Source organism: Ursus maritimus, unplaced genomic scaffold (assembly GCF_017311325.1).
Source record: "Ursus maritimus isolate PB19 unplaced genomic scaffold, ASM1731132v1 scaffold_27, whole genome shotgun sequence".
Lineage (NCBI taxonomy): Eukaryota > Metazoa > Chordata > Mammalia > Carnivora > Ursidae > Ursus > Ursus maritimus.
The window spans coordinates 12,415,381-12,427,403 of record NW_024425230.1 but is presented as its reverse complement, the minus strand read 5'-3'; the positions used below and the strand labels follow the sequence as shown (position 1 = coordinate 12,427,403).

Here is a 12,023-nt window from a genome sequence, read left to right as displayed (position 1 = left end):
ATTGAAGAGACAACCCTTTTTCCATCGAGTATTCTTGGTTCCCTTGTCATACAGTAGTTGACTGTATGTATATATGTGGGTTTATTTCTGGGCTCTCAACTTATTTCCATTGGTCTGTGTGTCTGTTTTTAACCATACCGTTTAGATCACAATAGCTTTATAACACAATTTAAGATCAGAACATATGATGCCTCCAGTCTGGTTCTTCTTTCCCGACATTGCTTTGTCTATTCAGGGTGTTTTGTGGTTCCGTATGAATTTTAGGATTGTTTTTTCTATTTCTGTGAAAACTGCCATTGAGATTTTGATAGAGATTGCATTGAATCTATAGGTGGCATTGGGTAGTGTGGACATTTTAACAATATTAACTCTTCCAACCCATGAGCATGGGATATCTTTCCATTTAGTTGTCCTCTTCGATTTTTTTCATCAAAGTCCTATAGTTTTCCAGGTAGAGATCTTTCACCTCCTTGGTTACATTTAGTTCTAAGTATTTTATTGTTTTTGGTTTTGGTGCCATTGTAAATGTAATTGTTTTCTTCATTTCTTTCTCAGATAATAAATAATAACTCCATTTAAATCATAATAGAATTGAAGATAGGTTTGTGTATAAAACACAACTGATTTCTGTATATTGGTTTCGTATCCTGAAACTTTACTGAATTCTTTTATTAGTTCGAAGACGTTTTTGGTGGAGGCTATAGGATTGTCTACATATAAGATCATATCACTTGCAAGCAGACACAATTCTACTTTTTTCTTTCCAATTTGGATGCTTGTCCTTCCTTCCTTCCTTCCTTCCTTCCTTCCTTCCTACCTTCCTTCCTTCCTTCCTACCTTTTTCTGGTTTGGGTGGGTTTTTTGTTTTGTTTTTGTTTTGTGTTTTGTGTTTGTTTTGGTTTGGTTTTTTGCCTAATTGCTCTGGCTAGGACTTCCAGAACTATGCAAGAGTGGTGAGAGAGAGAACCCTTGTCTTGCTCCTGACTCTAGAGGAAGAGCTTTCAACATTTCACTGAAAAGACTTTTATTTATCTGTTTGTTTGGTTCAATTGAAGCACAGTTGACATACAATGTTATATTTATTTCAGGCATACGATGTAGTGATTTGACACTTCTTTACTTTATGCAATGTTCACCATGATAAGTGTAGTTACAAAATCATCCAGTCAACCCCTATGTTTCACAAATGACAAAACTGTGGTCCAAAGAGGTCATGGAACTTTCACAGTATTTTATAGTTACTAAGACCAGAGCCTACCCATGAGCACATGAAGAAGTTCAGGCAATCTACACTGCAATAGCCAGAAAGTTCCAGCATGCTTACCTCTCTGGAAAAACACACCAATTTCATGGGACTGTTTTCATTCATCGCACGAATCCAACTTTCATTCCTTTCTTGTCTTCTTTACCCCACTAGTTTATATATTCTGTGAAGGCAGGGACAGTGCGTGTGTCACTTTCCACCATATTTCCATCCCAGTATCAATACAGTCACCTGGCATGTTGTAATATGTGCTCACTAAACCGTTTGTTGAATAGGATGGAAACGTATTAGGAAGGGACAAGCAAATTGTTACATCGTCCATCCTAGAATTCTATGCAAGACTTAGTGAAATGTTAAGTCTCTCATGGGGACTCTGAGAGATAAGAACATTTTGTTAGATAAATATTTGTAACCCAAAGATCCAAGGTAGCATGCCCTGAATCAGTCCTGTTCGTTGTTGTTGACCCCTTCACAATACAGCTTCCTGTCCACCTGTAATGAGTAAGACCAGGTAGAAGTTAGGTAAAGATGGTCCAGCACCTCAAACACTGATCCTGAAGCTTCAGGAAAAACTACTACACACGGCAGGCACCCTGGGGACCACTTTCAGAAAGGCCAGAGATGCATTTCCACATCCATTTGGAAACCTCATTGCCGAGGTTTGCTCGTGGTTGTTGCGAATGTAGTTCAATGCTTCCCCCCGGTCTAGGAGGTGAGGTGTCGGTGGTAATGGAGAAGTCCTGTGGCTCCGTAGTAAGGCTTCTACCAACTGTCACCAACCTGACTCATGAATTCAGACATGCCCTTTCCCCATCACCCATGTATAGTGATGCCCCTCCCATTCAACATAAAGCTCCAGCTCTAGGACTCAAGGAAAAGATTGAGTAGAAGACATGGAGGGAATCACAAATTGCTCTCTCTGGGGCTCAGATTTATCATCTGTGAAATAACGATTGTAAGACTTGTCCGATCCATCTCACCAGATCTTCAGGAATACAGTCCATACAATTTTAAACTGGCATTTTACTTCTCAAGAGCCTTCCACCAGGTGTTATGGGGCTAAGAAAGTGAACACCACACCCCACCCTGCCCTTTTGGGGCGCTTACAGTCTAACATTCACACATCTAAGCGTGGTGAGTTAAAAAAAAAGATATATATATATATATATATGCACACACACACATACACAATTGTTCGGTTATCAAATATCTTTGTAAAGGAGTCCAGTATAGAACACACTGGAGCACAAGTTAAATAATCTTTGATTTTGAATACCCTCAGATCATTTCACTCAGATTGGCGCGTAAAATTTTACATTTTTTGAAGGCAGGCATAAAGAATATAGAAACAGGGTCCTGTTATGTTAAATTCTACATAACTCAATTTAGAATCAGACATAACTAAAATGGATCAGAAAGATGGCCCAGATTACATATCTGGCTCTTACTTCCTGTACCGGATCAGTATTCCACAAGCCCACAAGATCACAGCTTGACCGACAGAAGTCATATACGACACAGAGTGAAGGACTTGTGTTGACAAAAAGTTGGGATTTTTTCCCCCTTATCAAAAAACAAGCATATTTGAAATTTTGCCAAAAGCGCTTAAAGTGGATTATATCTACATTTGACTTTGTGGTAAGTGCAAAGACAAAAATCTCTGAAATTTATAAACAAAAGTTTCTTTCTTCCTTCAGAGTTCAAGGCAAAATAACAGCCTTCCCTGACTCTCAGGCATAGCAGAACTTGAAAGTCACAGGGATGTCAGATATATTTATTGTTGCTGTTGCTCAAAATTTCCATCCGGCTACATTTAAACATGGAGTTGGGAGTTCACAAAAATAGCATCAGCAACATTGCCAGTGAGATCCTATAACCTTAACACAAAGTAAATATGAAAGTAGAAAAGAAATGTAACCTTTTTAAAGTTCTTTTTATGCAAATATCATGCACAAGTCACTGATTACTGAACACTCCATCTCTTCGACATCTGAACCACCCCGACAAATCATCATGGCAAGCTTGTGTGGATCTTTCACAGATTTCTGTAAATTCCTATTACTGTCTGTGATGGTCTCTGTACCCACAACCACCATATTTCTTTAGCATACAGTATCGTCGTAACCACAAGATCAAAGAGAAACTTGCTATTATGTGTCTGGGTCTGTGTACCCTTTGAGCCCAAATCATCGCTATACTCAGGCCATCCTCCAAAATGATCCACTAAGAATAAAGTACACTAACAGTAGCGAAATTTACCCTGAGATTCATGGAGCCACAAACTCCCTATCTTGGTATCCCCATTTCTTTGCATGAGTTCATGTCCAATGTGGTTGGAGGTTTGGACTGAAAGAGACAAATTTTGGAGAACAGACATCCATGGGGACATGAAAAGCCAGGTGCACAGAAGAGGAGGCTGTGGGTTTCCCAGGACTGGAAACTCAGTCTGACACTTGAGAGAGAGCCGTTGCAGGACGCGGCTGACAGGTCTATTTTGATGAAAGCCACTGTGAGACTCAGGTCCAAACTGTGTCGCCTCTGGGCTGAAGTGATAAAGTGTGACACGCGGACAGAAGGACGCCCCCCCCAACCATACACACTCCACCAGAGACCTCTCAGCAGCTCAGGCTCTCCATGCTGAGCTGCAGTGGGGAACTGCCAAGCCTGATGGCACCCAGATGGAGCGGTGGAGGGGACCGGGCATGCGCAGGAGATCCTGTGGGCGGTCCTGGAGAGGTTCTCAAGAGCTACTAAGGCTAACTTGGCCTTATGTGCGCCCACAGCTATGAGATCCAAAAACATCCAGGTTCCCTTTATGTATGGAATATAGAGCTGGGCATATATCACCCACCTGAAACATATGAGTAATATTTGCTGAGTTTATTTTTTTTAAGATTTTATTTATTTATTTGACAGAGAGAGAGAGAGAGAGCACGAGCAGGGAGAGAAGCAAGCAGAGGGAGAGGAAGAAGCAGGCAGGATCCCGGGATCATGACCTACTTGAGCAGAAGGCAGAAACTCAACGAACTGAGCCACCCAGACACCCCTGCAGAGTTTAAATTTAAAATTTGAGAATCACTTACGGAATACTTGGCAGTAAGCTGCCTAAACTGTTCATTGATCATGTGAAGCTGAATGGGTAGCCTGTCCCCATGGCTCCTTTCTCTAGAACAGATTTCCACCAATGCTAACGTTCGGGACATTACCGAAAACTTCTGCAGCATATCTTAATACAGCTTCTAAAGATGCCTGATTTACTACTAAGCAATTGCTTAAGCATTAGGCAAATCTGGCTCCATGTCTTTCAAAATGCATCAAGTATTCATAAAGCCTAAATATTATTACTCATCTTCATATAATGATCGCTGTCTGTAATTATGAGGGTTAATATATAAGTCCAGAACTTGGCATTCACCTTAGGTACAGTGAAGGATGCAGAAGTGCTCTTGATAAACTACTCCAAGAATCTAGGTGTGGGATAAATCAGTAAATCAATGAGACAGAATGAAGAACACTTCTTGACTCTTTTTTTAAGTATCGCAACATCAGAAGTCACTTAGTAACGGGGCTACGTGAATAGCCCAAACAGAGGGAAAGCATTCTGAATTCAGCACTACTTCCAGCTTCTGGCAGGAGCTCTGACCAAGAAGAAATCATCTGAATACCCAAGAAAGTTTTGTTTTATTTTTTTTTTAAGATTTTTTTTTTATTCGACAGAGATAGAGACAGCCAGCGAGAGAGGGAACACAAGCAGGGGGAGTGGGAGAGGAAGAAGCAGGCTCATAGAGGAAGAGCCTGATGTGGGGCTCGATCCCAGAACGCCGGGATCACGCCCTGAGCCGAAGGCAGACGCTTAACCGCTGTGCCACCCAGGCGCCCCGAAAGTTTTGTTTTATATGCCTGTTGGTTTCTTTTGGTTTTATATGCAAGAGATCATTAAAGTTTATACCTGTAAAGTGGTATGACTCCCACTTTCCACAGCATCGCTGTCCCCCTTAGCAGTTAATAAAGAGGCTGTTTCTTCCCTGACTTAGATAAAACAACACCCGGGTCCAAAGCAAAAAGAGAATTATTAGTAAGTGTTGCTCAATTAGTAAATCAAGGCCTTTCCTTTTTCTAGAAATTTGTGTGAGATCAGAAGTATAACCTTCCCTTAAACAATACAATTGAGGATTTTTACCCAATTGTTAAGCCAAAAGTATTTTCCTGTGCAGAAAAACCAAAAAGATCTTACCATGGAGCCATAATTTTAACATTTTGAAAGCGTGCCTTTGTGGAAAAAAAAATTCCACAAACAAAGAAAACATTTAAATGCATCAAATTCAACAATCTGCTTATGCTGGTAACATGAAACACACATAGTCTTTCAAGAGGTCCAACTTGAAAAAAAAATTTAAAAAGAATATTTTAAATGACCAATGACAGAAAGCAAAAGAGTTTGCTTCAAATTTTTCTTTTGGTATCAGTGATCTATTAGAGAAAAGAAAAGGAAGGCACTCTGGTCAAAATAACATTTCCTCTCCCCTGATTTGCTCTGCTCACAGGTGTAACAGCTGTAACCAAAGTTTTATGAAGCAGTTAAACTCCTAGCCTTGATTAAAGACTGAATGCAGGACCAGGCCACATTTGTCCTAAAAATGTTCTTTTTTTTTTTTTTAAACTCTTCTGCTGAAATGGATGCATTTCTCAGTCCCTTATATTGGATACTAGACTCAGATATCATGTAAAACTTTGAAAGAATTTGCAAGAAGCCAAAATGTGAAATGGGTATTGTGCGGCAGGGTAGGCTCACTGTATCAAATTGGATGAAAAAAGTACTTTGCAAATGGTACATAAACCCCTACATGCGTGCAAATTATTTAAACTACTGGTGAAGTGTCCTTCATCACGATGATGCTGATGGCGACTACGGTGACAATTGTATTAACGATGGCTATCGAATTATTGAATATTGAATGATTTTATTGTGTGCCAGCCACTATACTAAGTACTTTACACAAACTTATTTGTGTGTTACTCACAACAATCAGTTGATACAGATTATGTTCGCTTTACAGATGAACACGGAAAGCTCAGAGAAGTTAAGTAAACTGCCTAAGGTCACACAGCTGATCGGCCCATGAACACAAAACCAGTTCTTCACGCCCTCGCGAAAATGAAAGTATTGGCAAAGACTCATGAATTATGTCATTATGTTATATGATGCAGGTACCCCAGCATATGGTCATATTACTACTGTGTAGTTGTTGAAGAAAAAGGATACACACATACTGTACACACACACACACACACACACACACACACACACACACACATTTCTTCAGATAGCCAAAGATATGTCAGATATCCTTGAACTAACACGTAGATGTGTTCTCTTTGTTTGACAATGATTCAAATAAGGCATGGAATTTTGCTATGCAAAGGGTCTTTCTGGCATCAAGGAAGCATACACTACATGTTTGATAAATGAGCACATGTTCCCCGCTGTGACAGTATTTACCTTACTTGCTTGGCGCATTACTCAGAAATCTTTGGTTTGCAAATGACAAAAAGACAACACTAATCAGCTCAAGTCAAAAGAGGAATTGATCAGTTGACAGAAGTGAAGGGTCTAGACAGCCCCGGGTTTGAGCATGGCTGAGTGCAGGCACTCAGGTAAGGCACCTGTCCATCTCACTATTGCTGCTGTTCTGTTCTGCTCCGGCTTCAGACATTGGATTCTAGATGGCAATTCTAGATATGAGAGCACTTCTGTCTTTCTATCACCAACCAAAGTCCCAGGGAAGCTTGAATTGGCTGAGCCTGGATCACATACCTATTCTTTTTTTTTTTTAAGATTTTTATTTATTTATTCGACAGAGATAGAGACAGCCAGCGAGAGAGGGAACACAAGCAGGGGAAGTGGGAGAGTAAGAAGCAGGCTCATAGCAGAGGAGCCTGATGTGGGGCTCGATCCCAGAACGCCAGGACCACGCCCTGAGCCGAAGGCAGACGCTTAACCGCTGTGCCACCCAGGCGCCCCCACATACCTATTCTTGAACAAGTCATCACCTTCAGCGGGATAAGGCATCTGGCCAACAGAGAAGAAGGAGGAGGAGGAAGGGAGGAAAAGAGAAGAAAAAAATAGGACAAGGGGACACTGGCACTAAACAGAAGTGTAATACGGGAGTAGCCTCTCTTAGCCCAGAGGTGTCTTGCTGGTTTTCATCTTCAATATTATCTCAAAAATTTAGCTGCCAAGACAGGACGTGCATTACAGATCGCTCCATCTTCCTTTACAGATCACGTTCTTTATTGACGTCTGCCTTACTTATTATATTTAAGGGAAATGAACGCAAAGCTTTGAAGAAGCAAGGCTTATAGGGATGATGCCGCTCAGGAGGGAAATTGTTTCTTTCTCTGCTTTATTATATTGGTCATAATTATGCTCTATACTACGGTGACACTTAATTATACTATTCCAATAAATCCACATTCATCTTCCAATTCATAAATTAACAAAAGGAGACTACAGAGTGTGCCCCATTACACATTTACATTTTTTTCCCCTCAGACTCTAGAAAAAACGATGGGAGTTTCCTGTGGTTCTTTCTCACGCAGTAATATCCTTCGGCCCCACGGCACACAAAGGTCTCATTGATGAGAAGAGCGGTGCACGTCTATGCAGGGGCAGAGAGTTGGGGATCCAGGAAATTCCCAACTGGTTTAACAAGAATGAGCACCACACCTTCTTAAAACTCCACAGTGACCGAGTCACAAAAATTGGGTCTGTAATGAGAATTGGAAAAAAAATTAGGGAAGTGCCTTTAGGCAGTTAGGGTCTGTGGAGATTGAGAATTCAGATAACAGCGAATAGGAAGTTCAGGCCATTCTGCTTCATCCCTGCATCACATGTTCCCTAAGATTCTGCCCACCTTCAACAGAGAGAGAAAGAGACCCTCACGGAACGCCATTGCAGTGCCTACAGCGCCCGTCCTCACGCTCTGACCCTGCAGCCCCCAAAGCACCTCTCTTATTAATTCCTCTCCCTTCCCACCACACTTTTTTCACCTTTTCTTCTTCTTTTAGATCCGGGGGCAGAACACTGAGTAAGTCCTACTCCTCGATTTATTGTCATTGTAAGTTTGTACTGGGCCCTTCACTTACTTGCTTACTACCTTTTATCTCCTTTGCCTCCGCCATTTTCCTCCCCAGCCCATAAGCAAGTATTAGGTTTGAAGATATCCTTGAATTTGTATGTGTCTTCATAAAACACGTAGTATATCCTTGTTCTGTGTGTGCGTGTTTTTAATTTATATGAATGATGTCCACAGACTTTGTTTTGTCTCCTTCCTCCCTCCCTCCCTCCCTCCCTCCCTCCCTTCCTTCCTTCCTTCCTTCCTTCCTTCCTTCCTTCCTTCCTTCCTTTTCCACCTAGCACAGTTTGTAAGCATCCTCTACACTACCTCACACCGCTACATGGGATTGCATGGTAAGCCTCCCTGACATCCCATTACGTATCCCCCTCAATGATGAACATCTTCATTACCACGAACAACACGGTGATGAACACCTTCATCCAGCCCCTGCAGGGACCTGATCAGAGCTTCCCAGGGCTCTACACGCACAAGTGGGACAGGGTCATGCACCCGGCTCCCCTATTCTCACTACTTTATGGAGAACCTACCATGGTGACACTCTTGGGTTCATATCATGCAAATGGGAGAATCTGAGGCTCAACGAGGTTAAGTGATATGCCTAACTTCTTGTAGCTAGTTAACTGGTAGAGTCAGGATTCTAAGCCAAGTTTCTCCAACTCCCAGGTTTGCACCCGTCCACTGTACCATACTGCTTCCACAGGAATCTTTTGATTCAGTGGGCTATGCTTGAGGCAACAGGACCTTCCCTGCATCTGGCATCCATTGCCCCAGGTGACTTCAGGCCAGCAAGCAGCGGAAAACCCACAGTGCCCCAAGGGCCCAGGTTCCTAGCCTGGGCCAGCAGCGATGTGCCATCGGAGGTGAGGGACAGCCCCACTGGCCAGGGGCCAGCAGAGCTTAGCCCCCCCCTCGCACCCCTGATGCAGGCAGATTAACAGCTGCCATCTGGCAAGCAGAGTCTCTCCATGCAAGCTGCAAACCCCCCCTCTGGGTGAATCACCCGTGTGTCCAATACCAGTCAGGCCCAATGAAACTTTGATGGCTCTATTAATGAAGATGAAAACTTGAGATATGCCAAATACAGATTAAATGGCATCTTGGTAACATGATTATCTCTGAATTACTAGCTGCATAGCAAGACAGCCAAGCGACTAATCCTAGGGAAGGCTGAGCGCTTTGGAGGCAGAATTCACTACTTTCAGCCTCCAGGATATTGTTCATTGAATCAGGGTAGTACTTTCACTAAATGGAACCCCGAGAGTGACTTCCTTTGCTGTAGTCAGACTTTTTGAGACAAGATTTGATCTCTTAAAGTTCTGAGGTCCCGAATTCAGAGTGGTCTGCGACCAGACGAGCAGGGAGGATGTCAGGAAAAAACAAGGAAGACACACAAAAACCTGTCTCATGCTCATGTACATGGCTTTGTTGATAAAATGAGCAGAAATGACAGGATGCAGATGATAGAGGGGAAGTCTCAAAGCCCCGAGTCATTCTACTTCTTCTGCAAGCTATCGTCTGGTGAGTTCTTCTCAGCTGGTGCTTTCAGCCCATTAGCTGCGTTAGCCCACGTGATTTCCTTGGGGTAGGCGTTGTCGTTGCCATCCTCCATATGAGAAAGTCAAGGCTTAAAAGTGGTAGCAACTTGTCTGAGGTTCAATACCTAGGACCCGGCCACGCCGAGACTCAACCTAGGGTCTTTTCACGTCCAAGGTTTGCATGGTCTTGCCATAATTTGGCCTCCCAACTGTAAGGAGCTACGGAGAATTTGGAAAGGGCTCCAAGAATAATTTCCATAACAAATGGAAAGCCAGCCCAAATAAAGAAGTTACAAAACATTCATCTTTAAGATACCAGATTGAGGGGGTGCTTGGCTGCCTTGGTCAGGAGAACAGGCTACTCTTGGTGTCATGAGGTTGAGCCCCATATTGAGGGTAGAGAATATTTAAAAAAAAAAAAAAAGACACAAGATTGAAAGCTGTCAAGTAGTGGTGTGTTGGGGGAGTGGGGCTATTTATGAAGATCTGTGAATAATTGGGTGAATGAAATGCCTTGCAACTTAGCTGGAATAAAAAGGACTTGATCTGGCACAATGAACTGTGAAACCTCCAAGAATCCCATTTAGCCCCAAATGTCTCTAAATAATAAGTTTAATTATAAGAGGCCGATGACGTGAATTGGTGGCATGACATATGGTCTAAATTGTGTACTGTAAGAAGTTCTCTAAATACACATTGAGAAAGCCCCACTTTCTCCTCTCTCTTGAAGTGAGTGTATTTCCATGCACATAAGCTAGAAAAACCAACATTGGCTCTGAGACTTCTGATATACTGTACCTTTTCAATCAAATGCATAATTGTGGTAGGACTGTTATTGCTTATGTTCACACTCACTAGAGACTTTAATTTTTGGTTAAGTTCTTAAAATCCCTTTCTGGAAAAACAAATGAGATCACATTCTCCATCCTCCTGGTTAACAGCGTCATTATCACGCGCAGATCCTCAAACAATCAGCTCAATTCCATTGTCATTCCGAATTTCTTCTCTTTCTTTTGTGGTGCATTCACAAAACTTATTCAGTCTTCTGCCTTCTCAATGGAAAAAATTTTATAGAAACTACCATAAACGATACATAATTGTGAATGGCTTTAAAAAGCCGTATGGAAGGATGAATAATCTTCCCTTTTGTTCTCACCTTTCCTAAATATTCTTCCGCTTTGTGTTTTGCGATACCTTTTGCACCCAGCTTTGGTCAAAATTGTTGTTGGCCATTTGCCAGTGTGAAATGTCCTACAAAATGAATTGCTTCTTTTGTAAATAAGAAAAAACTTTGAGAAATATTGCTTCGAAATACTATGTTGTAGTTATACCTAGCCGGTAGCTTTTTCTGTAGGGGCAAAGGAGGGTGGCGACTTTATTGTCTGTTCAGCATATATAAATCATGATCCAGGTAACATTTTGTGCTCGCCTTCATATCTTCCAGTGGCTGTGGTTTGGGGCATCACAAATATTCTTTCAGGAAAGAATCACCTATTTCCTGTGTCGGGATGGCCTTTCATTTTAGATTAAACTTTCAAAGGACACCAGTACCGGATGAAAATTGGGACAAATCTTTAACCACCAATTTCTTGGCTGAGGCTTAAGGAGGACACCATGATTTTCAACTGAACCAGCTCACCCACTTTCAGTGGCTTCCTTTTCTTACTTTTTGCTTTAGGAAGTTAATTTATTCCTCTTACAATTTAAACGCCACGCTCTTCTAATATTTTTCTTGCAAGGTAACTTCTGATCTAGCCATTCTTCCCTTTTTCCCAGATCACCCTATGCTTTTCAGAAAAAAAAAAAAAATCTCTACATGGCATATCATGGACAAATATCAGAGTTGTGAGCTCATTCTTAAACCAAGGTGGTTGTCAAAGGTAACCCAATAATGCATTGCAGGTGATTCATGAATAGGGCACATTATCATATAAATAGTAATGTTCTGTAATTTTCACAAACTTAGATATGATAGCAGAAGCACACTTAAGTGAGGTTTTTAAAGCTCACATTCAAAAGAGATAGTTCTCTATTTTTGCCCAGTGAAATGCATATATATATATATATATATATATATATATATAT

The 12,023-nt window shown here is 41.6% G+C and overlaps 1 protein-coding gene across 20 annotated transcripts in view; it reads right to left on the bottom strand.

Moving 5' to 3' along the window:
* The window catches only part of LOC103660007, a 173,877-nt gene that overhangs the window by 79,057 nt on the left and 82,797 nt on the right, over positions 1 to 12,023 (bottom strand). Inside the window, exon 9 of one of the 20 annotated variants that reach the window (XR_005838043.1) lies at positions 1,325 to 1,756. The exons of 16 other annotated variants lie outside the window; for them this stretch is intronic. The gene's annotated coding sequence lies outside the window, so the exon portion shown is untranslated. Of the gene's footprint in view, positions 1 to 1,023; positions 1,757 to 7,218; positions 8,033 to 12,023 lie in introns of those variants that run through there. 3 more of the 20 variants (XR_005838042.1, XR_005838044.1, XR_005838046.1) reach the window with 3 other exon arrangements.